At 57.3% G+C, this 18,600-nt stretch overlaps 1 long non-coding RNA gene and 1 pseudogene across 1 annotated transcript; one reads left to right on the top strand and one right to left on the bottom strand.

The window, feature by feature from the left end:
• Nucleotides 1–4,702: 4,702 nt before the first annotated feature.
• LOC146765076 (uncharacterized) lies at nt 4,703–5,819 on the bottom strand. The gene is made up of 3 exons (XR_014950307.1): nt 5,664–5,819; nt 5,188–5,254; nt 4,703–5,062 (listed from the first exon to the last, which is right to left on the bottom strand). It is a non-coding gene; the product is annotated as an uncharacterized LOC146765076 (long non-coding RNA).
• Nucleotides 5,820–14,213: 8,394 nt separating this feature from the next.
• On the top strand, nt 14,214–15,933 carry LOC110482839 (olfactory receptor 14J1-like; annotated as a pseudogene).
• Nucleotides 15,934–18,600: the final 2,667 nt, after the last annotated feature.

Raw genomic sequence — 18,600 nt, 5'->3', positions numbered from 1 at the left:
GCAGGATTTATCTTCCAGGAGATGCTGGATTTTTTTCTGGAAGAGGAGAGAAAGGTCCTGAAGGCACACGTGCACCAGAGCCTGCTGCCACTCTCCTTGCACTGCCATGATGAGAACCAGCGAGTGGTAGAGGTGAGGACTCGGCAGCTGCTGCTGGCCCCTGGCAGGGGCTGGGCTGGCCCTGCCCTGGTGCCTCGCAGGCTGCAGCTCCTGCTGGCCTTGGCACAGGGACGGGGTCCTGCGCCCTGGGCTGTGGGGCCATCTCTGCGTCTCTGCTGCTCTCCAGGCTTCTCAGGAAACGCTGCTTTGTGCGGCCGAGTTCCTCAGGAGGAGGGATCTTGGACAGCTGGTGCAGAACCAGAAGCTGTGGCAGTTCAGCGAGTGCCTGGTAAGGAGGGCCGGGAAGCCGCAGCCCCAGCCTGGAGCAGCCCCTGAGCGCGGTGCTCGGTGTGCGGGCTGGCAGCTGTGCCCCTGCCCGCTGCTGCAGCCCGAGGCCACGCGGGCTCTGCTCCAGGCTCCTGTGGCCCGAGCCGGGTGCCCATGGAGCCCCGGCCCGGGGGGCTGCGGGGCCAACCCTTCCCTCCTGTCTCTCTCCAGCTGGCAGAGGACAGCAGCAGCGTGGCCGAGCACCTGCGCCGGGCCCTGCCCTACCTGCAGAGCCCACAGGAGCCCCTGCGAGAGGCGGCCGTCAGGTTCATGGGTGAGCCACGAGCCGGGCCAGGAGGCCGTGTGGGCTGGCAGGGAGCTGTGCCCTGGGCCTGACAGGCTCTGTGTTCCCAGGGACGGCCGGGCGGCACCTGAGGGGGAGGAAGGAAGAGCTCCAGCTCCTCTCTGAGGGTGAGTGAGGGCAGCGGGCTGCCAGCGAGGGCTGCCGGGGGAGCTGCGAGCCCTGCCCCAGCTGCAGAGGGCTCTGCTCCCTGTGCGGACCAGGGCTGGCGTGGGCAGAGCACACAGAGCTTTCAGGGCACCTGGGGGATTCGTGGCCAGCAGCTTCGGGCTGATCCAGCTGGTCCCTGCTCCCTGCTGGCCATGGCCAGAGCCGGCTGGGATGGCCCTGGCACAGAGTCCCCTCGGGTCCCCTCAGATGTGGGAACTGACCATGGCTCTGTTCCTCTCTCTTTCAGCCCTTGAAGGCTTGGAAAATGACATCAGTGTCGACGTCGCAAGCCTGGCAGTTCAAACACCGTACATTGTCCAGGAAGCAGAGAGAGCTCCATATTCCCTCTTTGACAACCTGCGTGATCGGCTCTGCAGGGCATGGAGGAGACGGCCTTGTCTGTTGGGGCTCGGCTGGCTGCGCTGCTGGAGCTCTGCAGAGAGCTGATTCCAGAGGCTCTGTCTGCTGGGGCCACCTGAGCCAGCAGGAATGTTTTGTTTCGTTAAGATTTTTCTTTTCTTTCTTTTTGTTTTTCTTTAGCATGTTAATATAGGATGTGTTTCTATAGACAGACTCCCAGGATCTTTCTTTGGCTGCCCAGGCTCTGCAGGGCCAAGGGGAAGAGGGAGAAAAGGGTTCCTGGGCTCAGCAAGCTGCTCAGGCTTGCAGAGTTGCAGGGAAAATGGCCAGAAGCCCCTTGGCCTTTGGTGGCTCTGATGAAGCCCTTGTGCTGCCCACAGAGCAGATGGGCAGGGGCTGGAGCTGTGGGGATCTCTGTGAGAGCGGTGCCTGGAGATGGCCACAAGCCCTGTCCCAGCCAGGAAGCACCATCCGTGTCCTCCTGCCCATGTGTTGCTGACTGGATTGCTGAGGGCTCCCAGGTGCCTCTTGAGGGGCTCCTCTGGAGCTCCTGTGGGGCTGCGATGCTGCTGCCGGGCAGGTTGGCCGGGCTGGGGAGACCCTGAGGGGACGGGGCCACGAAGGGATGAGGGGCTGTGGAAACCCTGACAGGACAAGGCAGTGGGAAGGCACGGGGGGGACGTGTGAGGGAGAGGGTAACGTTGGCTCGGGGAGGAAAGTGGGTTGGAGCCAAAGAGACCACTCACCCTGATGTTTGTGTGGCAAACAGAGCACGTTTATTCTCAAGCCCTTCCTTCTAAAGGGCCTTTGAAAACCCGGTCTGGATGATTTCACTGCTCTGATCTCTGTGCCCCTTCAGATTCTGGCCTGGGCAATGCCTGCAGCCTTGGGAGAGATGTGATGGGCCCGGCCCCTGTCAGTCAAAGCAGGGCTGGTACATTCACCCAGTATAAGCCAGCCTGCACGGTGACACGGCAACAGAGTGCGAGGCACAGCTCCGGGTGCTCCCCGTGAACCTCAGTTCTGGGACCACTGTCTGCCCCAAGCTTCAGGGGCTGCAGTGGGAGCCCGGCTGGGCTCTGCCCTGGGGCCATCCTGCAGGGACAGCTGCAAACAGGGAGCATTCCCTGCCACAAAGAGCCAAGGCAGGGCTGCAGGGCAGCTGCTCCAGCCCCGAGTGCACTGCTGAGTGCTGTGCTCTGGGGCTGGGGCTCCCCGCACAGGGGACTGCACTGGTGTGCCAGAGGAGACAGAGAAGCTGCAGCTTCAGCCTAACTGAGGTGGGTGCGTGGGCTGGGAAGAGTGGAGAGGCTCCAGGGGATTCACAGAGCTCATCCTGCTGCAAGGACGAGGAAAAGGGAGTGGGAACTCAGCAGTGAGGGGAGCTGGGGGCTGGAGAGAAGCTCTGAATGACACTAAAATCCCACCGGACCTCTGAGACATTGCTGCTTCTCAGGCAGTGACAGGATGAGTCCCTAAGCCTGGGGCTCAGCCTTCCTCATGGTGAGGGGCAGCAAGGAAGGCAACAGTGTGATGGAGACTGGAATGGGCTGGGAACTCACTGCGGGAAAAGAGGGAGCAGTTGGGAAGTAAAAGGCAAGGAGAAGAGAGAACAGTTCAGAGAAGGGCTGAGCTACTGCTTGAGCAAGCTGCAAAAAGTCATTTGGGGTCATCCCAGATTGATTTCATTTCAGAAGTTATTGAACAAGTTTATTTTTTGGGTGGCTGCATGTTTTCTTGAGCTGTGTTGCTGAAATGCTCAAGCAAGTCTGTGCTGCAGGGCACCCCATTTCTCCTTTGGCTAATTGCAGCCTGGTGCTGAGCTCCAGCAGGGCCCTGGCAGAGCCCAGAGCAGCCTCAGCACCCGCAGAGCCCGGCTGCAAGGAGAGAAACCAGAAAGCGCCCGTCAGCTGAAAGCTCCTGTCCCCTTGTCCCAGCCGCCCACGGTGCCCAGGCCATGCTGGCCGTGCCAGAGCTGTGCCCAGAGCTGCCCATCACTGCTGCCTTTGGGAGCAGAGCAGGAGGGCAGGACATGTGCCCAGCCTGCAGCCAGCCACGGCACCTCCAGCCCTCAGCAGCTGCCCAGAGCAGGACGCTCCTGTGCTCGCTGCCATCTCCCCAAAGCTTTGATCCCACAATCGCCAGCAGACAGGACCCACCTCACGCCAGCCCCCGCTGGAAGAAAAGCTGGTCCCAAATGATGCCCTCAGCCTTCTCCAAGGGCACAGCCCATCCATGCCACAGCTGCTCCCCAGCATGTCCTGATCCAGACGGGATCTCCACCTGAAACGCTTCCTCTAGAAAAACAAACATCAAATTATTGAAAATAGATTACAGACAAAAAGGGGAACAAGAAAAAAGGTCAAAAATCTTATTTCTGTCAGGGTTTTAAGGAAGGCCCAACCCCTGCATGCCACGGAAAAACCCACCATGGGTGAGGGAATCCCAGGCTTTCTCTCTTCCCCTGCACTGCCCCCATGGTGATCCCAAAGCAAACAAGGGCAGTGGAGCAGCCCAAGCCCTTCCTTGCCTGCAAAGCAAAGCAGCCCCTGCACAGGGTCTGGAGTCCCACCTCTGCTCCCACCATGGGGGTTTGTTTGTGTCGGGCTGGCTGCCCCAGCCCAGCCCCAGCCTGGGGCATGGTGGGTGCTGGGGGCTGTTGGCAGGGCCAGGAGCCCACTCCCATTTTGTACCCACCCCAGCCCATGTCCCCAGCCCTTCCAAAAGCAGCCTGGCAGCCGACTGAAGGATCAGCTGCATCCGCCCCAGCAAAGGGGGAATCTTTGGTTCCCGGCCAGGCTGTGCAATGCCCAAATCTGGGAGCATTCCCCTGTGTGTGGACTCATCTGCAAACTCCCTGTGGAGCCTGGCTTTGGAGGAGGTATCAGAATCAAAGTCCACCATCTTCAGCCTGCCGGTGGTCAGGTGGAGCAAGAGGTTGTCATCCTTGACATCACCCTCACTGTCCCCAGCAGCAGCAGTCCCACCTGGGACAGCTTCTCCAGGGGCTCCTTCTCCTTCCCTGGGCCAGACCAGGCTGTCAGGGCTCTGCCCAGGGCCCCAGCCATCCACGAAACATGGCAAGCAAAACCAGGGGGATGGTGGGCCCCAGTGCTTGCCACACCAGGTCTCCAGCTCAGCTCCAGCCCAAGAGCTGCGTGTTCCCTTCTGCTGGCCCCTGCTCAGAGCTACAGGCAGGACAAAACCTGTCTGGTTGGCTTTGCCATTGCTTGCCAAGCGATGTGTGGAGCTGTTACCTGCCAGCCCCCTGGATCCAACTGTGCACATGGATCTCTCCCACGTTCTAGGGCAGAGGAACACCGTGCACCCAAGGATCACGGAAAATCTCTTCTAAGGATGGCCTATCCAAGGGCTCCATGGACAAACACCTCTTAATGACATCCTGGCACTCTGGGGAGAGAAACCAGCAATCACCAGTCAGCTGGAGAAGTTCCCCCTGTTCCCGTGCCCAGGCCATGCTGGGTGTGCCCAGAGCTGGGCCTAAACTTCCCCATGGATTCTCTGTTTGGAGGAGAGCAGGAGAACAGGACATGTGCCACCTCCTCAGCAGCTGCCAGAGCAGGACACCCACGAGCTGCTGCTGTCTCCCAGCACTGGTATTCCACCGTGGCCAGAGATGAGGATCCACCTTGAGAGAGCCGTCCTGGGAACAAGATCTGACCCCAGATATCTCCTGGCCCCTCCTGAATGGGTGCTTCCCCATGACCAGGTGGTGCAGCAGGAGGCCCAGGGACCAGATCGTCGCTGCCTCGCCGTGGTAGCGTTGCTGGTGGATCCACTCTGGTGGGCTGTAGGACAGGGTTCCTGTGGAACACAGACACAGTTCATCAGGGGGATGCTGCTGCTCCCAGAGCCTGGCCCCAGCATCCCTGGGCACGTGGGGGCTGCCCCAGTGGCACACGGTGTGACCGCTGCCCTCTCGCAAGCACCTGGGACTTGTGTACAGACTCGGGGCTGGAAAAGAAGCCACTGGTGCTGGAAGAGGCAGCAGAAACCCTGGGAAGGCACAACCATGACACACAAAAGAAAAACTCACCCAGTGGTGGAGAAAACCCCCTCTCCTCCCTGCTTGCATGGCCCCAAAAAATGTTAATAAGCCAAGGCAAACAAGGGGAGCAGAGCAGTCCAAGCCCTTCCTCACCTGCACACCAAACTGTCTGGGGCACGGGGTCAGACCCCTCTCTCTGCTACCCCCATGGGGGTTTTTGTCGGGCTGGCTGCCCCAGCTCAGGGCACAGTGGGTACTGAAGGCTGTCGGCAGGGATGGGAGTTGGCCCCCCTCACACGCCACCCAAATCAACCTGGTTCCAGCATTAATCCCATCCTGGCTGCAATAGGGGAAGCCCCGGTGCTGCACCTCGGCTGGGCCATGAGATGCCCAGGAGCATCCCCTGGCAGGGCTCACCTGCAAACTGGGTGTAGGCTGTGTCTTGGAGGAAAGTGCCACAGCCAAAGTTGATCAGTGTCAGCTGCCCGGTGGCCAGGTCGAGCAGGATGTTCCCTGGTTTGATGTCCCTGTGCAGGACCCCGCAGCTGGGGCAGCGCCGCACGGCCTCCAGCACCTGGAGGAGCAGCCCCTGCACCTCCTCCTCCAGCAGGAACCCCCGCTCCGCCAGGAAACCCGACAGGTCCTGGCACCGCTCCAGATGCTCCAGCACCAGCACAAAGCTGTCGGGGAGCTGAAGCCACTGCAGGAGCTGAATGACACCAGCACAGCCAGAGGAGACCTTGTCCAGCAGCGCAATCTCCAGGGCTGCGCTGGTGCCGTGGGGCTGCGGGAGGAGCACGATGCCGTCAGTGGGGCTGATGCCGTGCCGGGGGTCGGGAACCCCTCGGCCAGCCCGGGATGCTCTGCGCCCTGCGCTGGCCCCACGCCCGCTCTCCCTCCAGGCGTCCTGGCAGCTCCCACCCTGCCGGGCCCCGGCTCATCCCCACCCGGCACGGCCCGGCTTCTGCCGCTGGCCCCGCTCATCACCAGCTCGCCCTGGTGTCGGATGCTTTCGCTGCTTTCACTGCCGCTGCTGCCGCTGCAGCTGAAGCTCCGTGTCCATGTGTCCCCGTGTCCATGTGTCCCCGTGTCCGTGTGTCCCTGTCTGTGTGTCTGTGTCCATGTGTCCCTGTGTCCGTGTGTCCCGTGTCTGTGTGTCCCAGTGTCCGTGTGTCCCGGTGTCCATGTATCCCCGTGTCCGTGTGTCCCCATGTCCGTGTGTCCCCGTGTCTGTGTGTCCCCATGTCCGTGTGTCCCCGTGTCCGTGTGTCTGCTGCCCGCTCGCCACCGCGCCCAGCCCCGCGCTCTCCGGGGCAGCCCCTGAGCCTGTCCAAACACGGGAACTTTGCCGTGTCCAGCCGAGACCCAGAGCCTGGAGTCCTGCCCAGGGGCACAGGAATCCCCTCGGTCACTGCTGTTCATTGTCCCTGCTGAGGGTCAAACACTCTTGGAGCACATTCCCTCAATGCTGAATTTGTACCTGACCCAAGCACTGCACTTAGTCCCCAGCACTGATCTCCAAAAAAAAACCACCAAAAAACAAAACAAAACAGGGGAAGGCAAACTGTGTGTAGCTCATGGTATTTTACACTGTCTAAAACTTGCCAAGTTGTGGATCATAGAAGTGAGATCCATTTGCAATTAATGGGAAGGTGAAGTAGTGAAAGATAGAAAAGGGTAGCATAAAAATAAACAGAGAAAAACATCTTGGATTGTTTCTTTCAATTTTCATTTCATTTCTTAAAAGCTGTTTCCGTTTTCCCAGAATCTTTTCCACAATCCTGTTTGCGCTTTCCAAGAACCTTGGCTGGAGAACGAGGAAGCTTTGAGCAGCTTCTGTCACAAGATGTGCCACCAGCTGCAGCTTCTCTTGGCTTTCCACACTGTATGTGCAGCTCGACACTTGCAGAAAAGCTGGACAAATAGTTGAAGACCTTTACAATTTGTTCTTTCTTTTCCTTGTGGGTTGGGCAGTTGTGCCATTGCTGAGATTTTCACTGTTATTGTTCTACCGTAAGAAACCATGATGGGCTACCAGGAATTGTCAGGGAATGCAAGCCTGGCTGCACACAGAGAAAGAATCTCCAGAGCCTGCAGCCAGAAATGGAGAGCTGTGTGATAATCATTCCAACATCCCCATGGACAGCTTGAAAGTGATGTAGAAGATGAAAATGGGCTGACAGAGGGAGTTTGTTTCTGTGTTCATTTTAGAAGCTTCCACATCTCATGCACTGATATATACCAAGAGTTCAATCAGTTCATGAAAAGCACCAGAACAATCTGGACCTTTCAGGAGATGACTGTAAGAATCTGAAAAGGAGAAATGCAGGCAACTTGGTGAACTTTGTCTGGAAGAAGGGTCACTTTTCCCAACTAATTTCTAATCCATCTCCTCTGCATTTGTCTTTCTGAAAAAGGCCATTTTCATCCCAGATTCCCCATGAAATGGGAACCCTGAGCTTGTGGAAGTGCCTGAAAGATGCTCTGTTCCTCTGCAGGGACACTCGGGCTGAGACAGGAGCCGGAGCCCTCTCTGGGGTAGCCTCCTCCGAGCTGGAATTTGTGCCGTGCTGGGAGAGGAGGAGGAGGGGAGAAGGCTGGCGCTGTGTGGCAGGAGCAGGAGGTTTGGGCCGCAGGACATTCCGTCTGCGCCGCTGCCCCGCAATGGGTGGGAATGCTGTGGGGAAGACTGGGGGACACTGGAGCGGGATATGGATGGCACTGGGGGGACTGGGAGGGCCTGGGAATGAACTCAGGTGTATTGGGAGGGACTGGGTTGTACTGGGAGGGACTGGAGGGGCATTGGGGCTGTACTGGGCTGTACTGGGGATGAACTGGGCAGTACTTGGAGGGACTGGAGGGGAACTGGTGCTGTACTGGGGATGTACTGGGCTATGCTGGGAGGGACTGGAGGAGCACTGGGGCTTTACTGGGCTGTACTGGGGATGAACTGGGCTATGCTGGGAGGGACTGAAGGGGCATGGAAGATGTACTGGGCTGTACTGGGGATGAACTGGGCTATGCTGGGAGGGACTGGAGGGGCACTGGGGCTGTACTGGGCTGTACTGGGGATGAACTGGGCTGTATTGGGAGGGACTGAAGGGGCACTGGGGCTGTACTGAGCTTTACTGGGGATGAACTGGGCTGGGCTGGGAGGGACTGGAGGGGCACGGGAAATGTACTGGGCTGTACTGGGGATGAACTGGGCTATGCTGGGAGGGACTGGAGGGGCACTGGGGCTGTACTGGGCTGTACTGGGGATGAACTGGGCTGTACTGGGAGGGACTGGAGGGGCACGGGAAATGTACTGGGCTGTACTGGGGATGAACTGGGCTATGCTGGGAGGGACTGGAGGGGCACTGGGGCTGTACTGGGCTGTACTGGGGATGAACTGGGCTGTATTGGGAGGGACTGAAGGGGCACTGAGGCTGTACTGGGCTTTACTGGGGATGAACTGGGCTGGGCTGGGAGGGACTGGAGGGGCATGGCTGATGTACTGGGCTGTACTGGGGATGAACTGGGCTGTACTGGGAGGGACTAGAAGGGAACTGGGGCTGTACGGGGCTGTACGGGGCTGTACTGGGCTGTACTGGGCTGTACTGGGGATGAACTGGGCTGGGCTGGGAAAGACTGGAGGGGTTGAATGGGCTGTTCCCTCCCCCACTACCTCCCATTGGCTGAGGCTCCTGCCTATCACGATTCCAACCAATCAGCGCCAGGCATCATGGCTTTGGGGGCGGGGCCTGATGCCTGCGACATCTTTTCTTTTGCCTACAACTCCCGTCATGCTCTGCGGCCCCATAGAGCCCCATTAAAGCCGGGACTACAACGCCCGTCATGACCCGCGCTCCACAGACACCCCGGTACCGCCCCCATCTGTCCCATCAGTGTCCCCCAGACCCTCCGGGACCCCCAAGTGCCCTCAGCGCCCATTTGGGACCCCCAAATTTTACTGGCAAAGTACAAAAGAACAAGAAACTTTGGAAAAGCGTTTAATACAAATCCAATCCAACTTAAATCACTTGTCATAGCAGTAACTTCATTCCCTCAGCCCATTTAGCCTGGAAAGCCCTAAACACTGAAGTTGTTCAGGTACCCACAACTGTTCCATAGAAAGAGCATTAGAAGGAGAGGAAAGAGAGAGAGAGACAGGAAGACAGAAGCTCCACAGAAAGACACATGTGGCTCCCAGCTTCCGGTGTTCCAGTGTGGGTGAGACACAAAGCTGAGGAGAAGGCAGAGTCCATACCAGGGCCTGACCTTGTGCTCCTTGGTTTTAAGCCCCTGGGCCTTCGTGGGCCTCCACCCAGGTGGGACTTCTGATATCTCAGGTGTTCAGAGCTGGGTCAGCGCTGTCCCAGCAGAGTGACTGATTGACAGCTCAGCCCAAGGTGTCTGGGAACATTGATCTCATCCAGCCTCTGACAGTGACCAAGGTGACACTGGGGAACCTCATGGAGCCTCATGGAGCCATGGGTCAGTTGTGACAAGGCAGGTCCAAGGACACCCTGGTGACACTGGGGAACCTCATGGAGCCATGGGTCAGTTGTGACAAGGCAGGTCCAAGGACACCGTGGTGACTCTGGGGAACCTCACGGAGCCATGGGTCAGCTGTGACACTGTGGGGACCTCGTGGAATCAGAGGGGACCATTGGGAAGCTCCCATGGATCCAAGGGCCCAGGGTGACACTGTGCAGCCCAGAGTGTCATGGAGGAGCCATTGTGACACTGTGTGTCCCCATGGAACCACGGGAACCTGGGATAGGCTGATGCCTTAAGTTTTAGTTTCCATATTTTCCCAATTCTGTGCTGTATCAGTCTGTAACTCTGAACTTCATGCAGAGTGTCAGCAAGTTCTCTTACAGTGTTGTCAGACAAAACAATCCTTTTCCTGCCTGAGAACCAAAGACACCGCTGCAGCTTCAGGCCCAAAAAGTGAAAACACCAGCGAATGGAGGAGAGCAGACTGCGAGGGTGGGGCTGCTTAACCTGAAGGTGTAATTGGACAATTAACCCCAATATGGAAATGAACCAAATCTTACAAAAGTGTGAAAACACGTGACCTGGCATCCATCCTGGGTGTACCCTCAGCCAGGCCCTTGTACTACCCAGGTGAATCCTTTGAAGGCCTTTTTAATAAATCCCCACTTTACTCCTGTAACACTGTCCAGCCTCTGCTCCAGGTGGCCTCTCAAGGCATCAAGGCCTGGCTGGCTGGGCCACCTGGGGGCCACCTGACAGGTCCAGCTGACCTTCGCATGTCCACGGCTGCTGCTCATCTGCCCCTGGAGCACTGTGGCTCGGTGCTCTCCTTCCTGTGGAAAGAACTGTCCTTCTCTTCCAGGTGCCCATGGCCAAAATCTGGATTCCTCTTCTTAGTTTGCTTCTATGCAAAGATTGTTCTCAGACGAAATCTGCCAGGACAGACAAGTCTGGCTGGCCTTGGTTTCCAAAGAGCTGATTCTTATCTGCCTTTGAAACACTGGGGCTTTGTGCTTTCCTTTCTGATGAAAAGAACTCTTCTTCCTGCCCAGGTGCCCATGGCCAGAACTGAGATTCCACCTTCAAAATTCTGAATATCCAAGGATTTCCCTCAGATGAAAGGTGCCAGGAGAGACAGGTCTGGCTCTCTTGGCCTATGGTGACAACCTCTCATCTTCTTCCAAAACACCTGGGCTCCAGGCTTTTCTTTCCTATGGGAAAAACCATCCATCTTGACCAGATGCCCATGGCCAAAGTTTGGAATCCTCCTCCAGAATTCCCTAGGTCCAAGGATTTCTCAGTGACAAAAGCTGCCAGGACAAACAGGTCTGGCTGGCCTGGCCTCCCAGGAGCCTTCTCTCTCTGCTTCTGCCCCTGCAACACGGAGGCTCTGGGCTTTCCTTCCTATGGAAAGGAACCATCCTTCTTAACAGTGCAGAAATGGCCGAAATTGGGGTTCCACCTCCCAAATTCCCTATATCCAAGGGTTGCTTTCAGACAAAAAAATACCACAACAGAGAGGTCTGGCTGCCCTTGGCCTCTGATGGTCACCTTTCATCTGCCCCTGAAACACCGGTGTTCCGTCCTTGCCTTCCTATGGAAAAGAACCGTCCTTCTCCTCCAGGCAGCCAGGTCTGAAACTGGCATTCCACCTCTAAAATTCCCTATATCCAAGGACAAAATCTGCCAGCACCATCTGATCTGGCTGCCCTTAGCCTCTGGTGGCTGTGGCTCATCTGCCCCTGCAGCACTGGGGCTGGGTTGTTCCCTTCCTGTGGAGACCATGGTGGCACAGTGAGGACCTGGTGGAACCATGGAGTCCATTGTGACACTTTGGGGCCATGGTGACCCCGCGGGGCTCCATGGAACCCAGAGACCACCATGACTCTGTGGGGCCTTGTGGAACCATGGAGACCATTCCGACCCTTCAGAGCCTCGTGTCACCAAGGGGGCATTGTGACACCTCAGGGCCTCCTGGAAGCAAGGGACCATTGGGACACTGTGGGGCTCCATGGAATGAGGGGAACAGGGAACAGGTCTGGCAGGCTTGGCCTCCCAGGGGCCACCTGACAGGTCTGGCTGATCTTGGAATGTCAAGGGCTGCCTCTCATCTGCCCATGAACCACTGGGGCTCTGTGCTTTCCTTGCAGTGGAAAAGAACTGTCCCTCTTTTTTGACACTCATGGACAAAATTGGTACTTCCCCTAAAAAATTTCCTGTATGCAAGGGTATCTGCCAGAAAAAAACCTGCCAGCTCTGGCTGGCCTTGGCCTCTGATGATCGCATCTCAGTTGCCTCAGAAGCACTGGGGCTCTGTGCCTTCCTTCCTGCAGAAAAGAACTGACCCTCTTGTCCAGGGGCCATGGCAGGAACTGGAATTTGGCCACCAAAATTCCATCTATCCTAGGATTGCTCCCAGACAAAAGCTGCCAGGACAGACAGTTCTGCCTGGCCTTGGCCTCTGGTGATATGAGCAGAATGTTTTCTTTTGCAAACACCTTGGACAGGGCCCAGAGATCTCCTGAGCTGGGTTTTGCAGGCCTCAAGAATATAACCCATGTATGGAGGCTGATGTGCCTGGGCTCAGCTGTGAAGAGACTGAGGACAGATCAGGAGTGGCCTGGCAGGGCTTGAAAGGTGGATTCCAAAATGGTGGAGCTTTTCTCCATAGTGGGAATCAGGCAGGGAGAGAAATTATGCCCCAAATGCAGCTGGGGAAGGACAGACTGGACACAGGAGGAGAAAGGAATTTCCCTCCCAGGGCAGGGCTGTGGTGCAATACGTCCCCAGCAGGAGCCTGGAGCAGCCCAAGGCTTTGTGTGGCCAGGCAGGGGCAGCAGGAGGCAGAGTTGCCAGCAAAGGAAGGGCCAGCGAGGTGGGGCAGCCGGGGGTGACGACAGCCTGCAGGGACAGAGGCGCAGGGCAGGGACACCGTGGGACAGCCTGGGCTGCAGAGGGCTCAGGCATGTGCAGCAGCTGCAAGGCCCTGACAGAGCCAACCTGTGCAGCCCTTTGGCCATGGCTGCTGGCCCTGGGCCTGAGGCCACGAGGGGACAAGTGACGCTTGCAGCCCTGGGGCCTCAGTGCCTCCTTGTCCCTGCTCAGCAGCCTGGCAGGGGCCGCCCCATGGTCCTGCCCTTGGCACTGCACATCCCCACATGCCAGTGCCCATCCCGGGAAGAGCCCTGAGCAATGAGGGAGGGACAGGATCTGCCTTGCCAGGGGCTGGGGCTCAGGCCTGGGCCCTTTGCATTCCTGAAACACATCCAGGTTTGCTCAGCACCAGAGACACTTTTCCCTTGCTTGTCCCCACCTGTCAGCTCTGCCTCCAGCATTATGCTCTACTTGGGGACACTTTCTCAGTCGTGTCCCTCAGTGGGACCCATTAAAATCCAGGAAACTTCAATGTTTCAATCTCACTTTGAGTTCTTGAGAAGTTTTTTGAGCACACTCTCTGGGACTGAGACTAATGAAAACAACAGCAGCCCCTGAGAGGTTCATTAAAATCCTTGTGCTGTGTCTGTGCTGCTGAGCTGGGCCGGGCTCCTGGCACAGAGGGTGATCCTGGTAACCAAGCAGAGCTTCAAAAGCACATTTCTCTTGCTGAGCAGCTCTTCTCCCAGCCCAGCAGGGCTGGGGCACTGCCTGCAGCCAGCCCGGGCACAGCACAGAGGCACAGAGAGCTTCAATCAGTCAGGGCTGGGAAGGGGCTGAGAAATGCCTGGGGCAGAATCACTGCCAGCCCTTGGCACAGGAACCTCTGGCTGCAGGACAATGCAGCTGCAGCTCCTGGAGAGATCTCCTAAAGCTGGAACATCCCAATGCCCACAGACCCTGTGAGTGCATTCTCTGCTCATCTCCTGTGCAGAGCAGCCAGGGGTGCCCAGGGCTGTCCTGCAGAGCAGGGTCCTGCAGCCCAGGGTGCTGTGCTGGGCCAGGGACTCTGCTGCCTGCCAGGGACAGCTCTCAGCCGGCCCTGGAGCTGCTCCCAGTGCTGGGAGAGACCTGGGTGGAAGGAGATAGCTGGTAAGTCTTAGAATGTTCTCCTTGTGTGGTGAGGATGCTGCATTGTTCAGGACTGTTCCCAGCATGGCATTTAACTCCAGAACTTTTCCAAATAGATTATACAGCGATCACAGCAAGGCAGGAACTGCATAAAGGCAAAATTTCTGCTTTTTTATGTACTGATCTTTGTTGCCTGGATGGGGAATTCCCCATAGATATGCATCTCTCAGTTCATAATGAGAAAAAGAAAAGTTTTTTTTTCAGATTTGAATAAAGCAGGCAGTGACAGAAATCAGCACAGGGTCCCTTAGAGGCGGCACCAGTGTCGCTTTTCCAGCCTGCTCAGGGTTGCTCTGATGTTGCCATCAGAGCCTGCAGACCCAGAGCTGACCTTGGGCTGTGCCAGGGATGGGAGGGGTCTGCAGGGCAGAGCTGAGCCCCCAGGGCTGGGCTGGGCTCTGGCAGCTCTGGCAGGGCTAAGCCCTGGGCACAGGGAAGCAGCTGCTGGCAGGGACAGCTCCAGGCAGCAGAGCCCTGGGCAGGCAGTGAGTGGAAGTGCCCCCAAGCTGTGCTGGGATATTTAAAGTCCTCTACAAACGCAACTATTCCATGATGACTTTTATTACAGATCCACATGACAAGGCACCGCAAATGTCCAACAGCAGCTTCATCAGCCACTTCCTCCTGCTGGCACTGGCAGACACGTGGCAGCTGCAGCTCCTGCACTTCTGCCTCTTCCTGGGCATCTCCCTGGCTGCCCTCCTGGGCAAGGGCCTCATCATCAGTGACGTAGCCTGCGGCCACCACCTGCACACACCCATGTTCTTCTTCCTGCTCAACCTGGCCCTCAGCGACCTGGGCTCCATCTGCACCACTGTCCCCAAAGCCATGCACAATTCTCTCTGGGACACCAGCACCATCTCCTACTCGGGATGTGCGACCCAAATTCTTTTTTTCGTCTTTTGTGCTACTACAGAGTTTTATCTCCTGACCATCATGTGCTACAACCGCTACGTGTCCATCTGCAAACCCCTGCACTACGGGACCCTCCTGGACAGCAGAGCTTGTGCCCACATGGCAGCAGCTGCCTGGGCCAGTGGCTTTCTCAATGCTCTGCTGAACACAGCCAATACATTTTCCCTGCCCCTGTGCCATGGCAATGCTCTGGGCCAGTTCTTCTGTGAAATCCCACAGATGCTCAAACTCTCCTGCTCCAAATCCTATTTCAGGGAACATTGGGTTCTTGTGGTTACTGGTAGTTTATCATTGTGTTGCTTTGTGTTTATTGTTTTCTCCTATGTGCAGATCTTCAGGGCTGTGCTGAGGATCCCCTCTGAGCAGGGACGGCACAAAGCCTTTTCCACCTGCCTCCCTCACCTGGCTGTGGTCTCTCTGTTCATCAGCACTGCAGTGTTTGCCTACCTGAAGCCCCCTGCTATCTCCTCCCCATCCCTGGATCTGGCCCTGTCAGTTCTGTACTCAGTGGTGCCTCCAGCCCTGAACCCCTCATCTATAGCCTGAGGAACCAGGAGCTCAAGGCTGCAGTGAGGAGACTGATGACTGGATGCTTTCAGAAATATTAAACTGCTAGCCAATTTCTCCAAATCACTCATTTTAGCAGTAATTTATGGTCATTTTTGTTCATGTGCTTGTAGCTGCTTTTCCCCTTCTTTTTAATTTTTTCATATTTTCCTCAAAGAAAAACCATTCCTTGTGCCATTTCCAATTTTGATTCTCTCTACATTCCCTGTGGCCACCAACTGTGTCAATGAGGGGCTGCACTCTTGGTGGCTTTAAAGGACCAAAAGGATCTCCCAGCAGAGTTTTCTGTAGAGATGCCCTTTTGTTGCCTTCTCTGGAGCTGCAGCAGCAATGTCTGTGTGCAGAGCTGGGGCAGATCAGGGCTGGCACAGCAGCTGTGCCCAGGAGCAGCAGCACTTGGTGCTGCCAGGGCTGCTCCCGTGGCCCTGCCCCGCTGCCCTGGTGGCCCTGGTGTTGCTGCAGGGCCTGAGTGCTCTCGGGGCCAGGCAGAGTCCTGGGGGTGGCAGTGCCGGGGCTGCAGCAGGGACAGGCCATGGGCACTGCTGGGGCAGCGCTGACGCCTCAGGCCAGGGCCTGGGGGCTCCAGGTTCCTTGCTCAGACTCTCTCAAGAACACGGCCAGGCCAATGTTCAGCACATAAAACCCCCGTGAGCAGCCCCAGGCTGGCCGTGGGCAGGCTGGGGGCAAACAGCACGGCTGGTGCTCTGCAAGGGCCCTGGGGGAGACGGGAAGGAGCAGCAGAGCAGGGGCTGATCCATCCCCAGTGCGCTGCACAGCCCAGGGCAGCGTCCCAGAGCGTCCTCATGGAGCTGCCAACAACATCCCCCCTCTGCAGCCCTGACCTCTCCCCCAGCTCGCAGAGGTGCCGCATTCTTGCAGGCACAGACACGGCAGCACTGGCTCAGCAGCCCCTGTTTGCATTGCACACAGCAGGCGGGAGCACCCCCATGCTGGGGCTGTGGGGACATGAACCTGAGGGAGCACAAATGCCATCATCCCCTGGGGCCAGGAAGGGCAGGGGGACACCAGGGAATCCACTCAGCTTTGTCCTGGCCTCTGCAGTCAGCCAGAAAGTTTGTTCCCATCAGCTGGGAGTTACCTGTCCCACTGCAGACGCTGCTGCTCAGAGCCAGGGCTGCCTGGCAGCCACCCCCAAACTGCCCTGAGCATTTCCTTGGCTTCACTTTTGCTTTCTTTACTCTTCCTGGTCCAGATTTATTCCTCTTGCCCACCCCTGTTCCCTCCCCTGCACACAGCCCATCCCTGTTTGCCCTTTCCTCTCTGGCCCCACTCCCCATTGCAGTTCCTGACTTGGCACCATGGGAACATCCCTTGGGGAGCAGGATCATCCCACAAGTGCTGCAGGAATTGTCTGCAGGCTCCTGCAGTGACTGGTGCTCCTCCCTTGCCAGAGGCACCCCAGGCTAGGGGGGCACATCTGGGCTGCTGTGTCTGCCTGTGGGGCTCCCTGTTCTGGGCAGTGAGGAGGAGCTGCAGAGGCTCTGCAGGACTGACAGGATGGGCTTTGGGGCTGTGAGGAGAAGCTGAGGGACCTGGGCTGCTGGAGCTTCTGAAGAGGAGGCCCAGGGCTCCTCCTTCAACTTCTGCAAGGGTGGTTTCAGAGAATCACAGAATCAGCAAGGTTGGAAAACACCTTGGAAATTATAAAGTCCAAGCTGTGTCCTGACACTGCCTTGTCTCCCCTGAGCCTCCTCTTCTTCACGATCAACAACCCCAGATCCCTCAACTGCTCCTCACAGGACTTGTGCTCCAGATCCCTCACCAACCTTGTTGCCTTTCTTTGGACACATTCCAGCCCCTCCATGTCCTTCCTAAATTGGAGGGCCCAGAACTGGACACAGCACTCGAGGCGCTGCCCAACCAGTGCCCAGCACAGGGTAAGAATCACTGCCCTGCTCCTGCTGGCCACACCATTCCTGACCCAGGCCAGGAGCCATTGGCCTTCTTGGCCACCTGGGCACTCTGCTGGCTCATGTCCAGCCTGCTGTCCATCAGTCCCTGCAGGTCCCTTTCTGCCTGGCTGCTGTCCAGCCCCTCTGTCCCCAGCCTGTAGCGCTGCAGGGGTTGTTTTGGCCAAAGTGCAGGACCCGGCACTTGGACTTGTTAAACCTCACCTTGTTGGATTTGGGCCCTGGATCCAGCCTGTCCAGGGCCCTGTGCAGAGCCCTCCTACCCTCCAGCAGATCAACACTCCCAGCCAGCTTGGTGTCACTAGGGTTCCATGAGGCCCCAGAGTGTCCCAATGGTCTCCATGATTCCATGAAGCCTCCCAGTGTCACAATGTCCCTTTGGTTCCATGGGACCCCTTGGTGTCACAAAGTCCCTTGAATCCCTGGGCCCTGCAGTGTCGCCATGGCCCCATCATGACACGAGGTCCTGCTCTTGTCACAAAGCTCTGCATGGTTCCACAAGGCCCTGCAGGGTCACAGTGTCCTCTGTGGTCCCACCAGGAGCCAGACTGTCACAATGCACTCCTTGTTTCCATTCAGCCCCACAGTGTCACAGTGGCCCCATGGCTCTTTGGTGCCATGTCACACACAGTGTCACCATGGTCCTCTCAGCGCCACCAGGCCCCGCAGTGTCACAATGGCCCCTCTCTTCCCCAGGGCCCTGCAGTGTCACAATCACCAGAGAATCAACCAGGCTGGAAAAGACCTTGGAAAACATCAAGTCCAACCTGGGACCCAACACCATCTTGTCACCCAGACCATGGCACTGAGTGCCACAGCCAGTCTTTCCTTAAACACTTCCACCCACCTCCCTAGGCAGCACATTCCAATACCAAATCCCCCATTGTGTGAAGAATATTTACTGATGTCCAGGTTAAATGTCCCCTGCTGCAGCTGAAGGCTGTATCCTCTTGTCCTGTCACTGTTCATGGGGAAAAGAGCCTGACTCCCACTTGGCTGCATCCTCCTGTCAGGGAGTTGCAGAGAGTGATGAGGTCTCACTTGAGACTCCTCTTTTCCAGGATCAACAACCCCAGCTCCCTCAGCCACTTCTCACAAGAGTTGTGCTTCAGACCTCACACCAGCCTTGTTGCCCTTCTCTGGAAATGCTCCAGCTCCTCCATGTCCTTCCTAAATTAGGGGTCCAGAACTGGACACAGCACTCGAGGTGCTGCCCAACCAGTGCCCAGCACAGGGAAGAATCACTGCCCTGGTCCTGCTGGCCACACTATTCCTGATCCATAGGAGGGCCAGGGCTTGGATGAGGGAAACTGTGGGGTGAGGGAAGAGACAAAGTGTTTTTGATTGTCATCCATGAAGGGTCTTGATTTTCATATCTGTTCAAACTGCACTAG

This window comes from Lonchura striata, chromosome 28, assembly GCF_050655825.1.
Source record: "Lonchura striata isolate lonStrDom1 chromosome 28, ASM5065582v1, whole genome shotgun sequence".
NCBI lineage: Eukaryota > Metazoa > Chordata > Aves > Passeriformes > Estrildidae > Lonchura > Lonchura striata.
The sequence above is the reverse complement of the archived record's forward strand: the minus strand, read 5'-3'. Positions and strand labels throughout refer to the sequence as shown.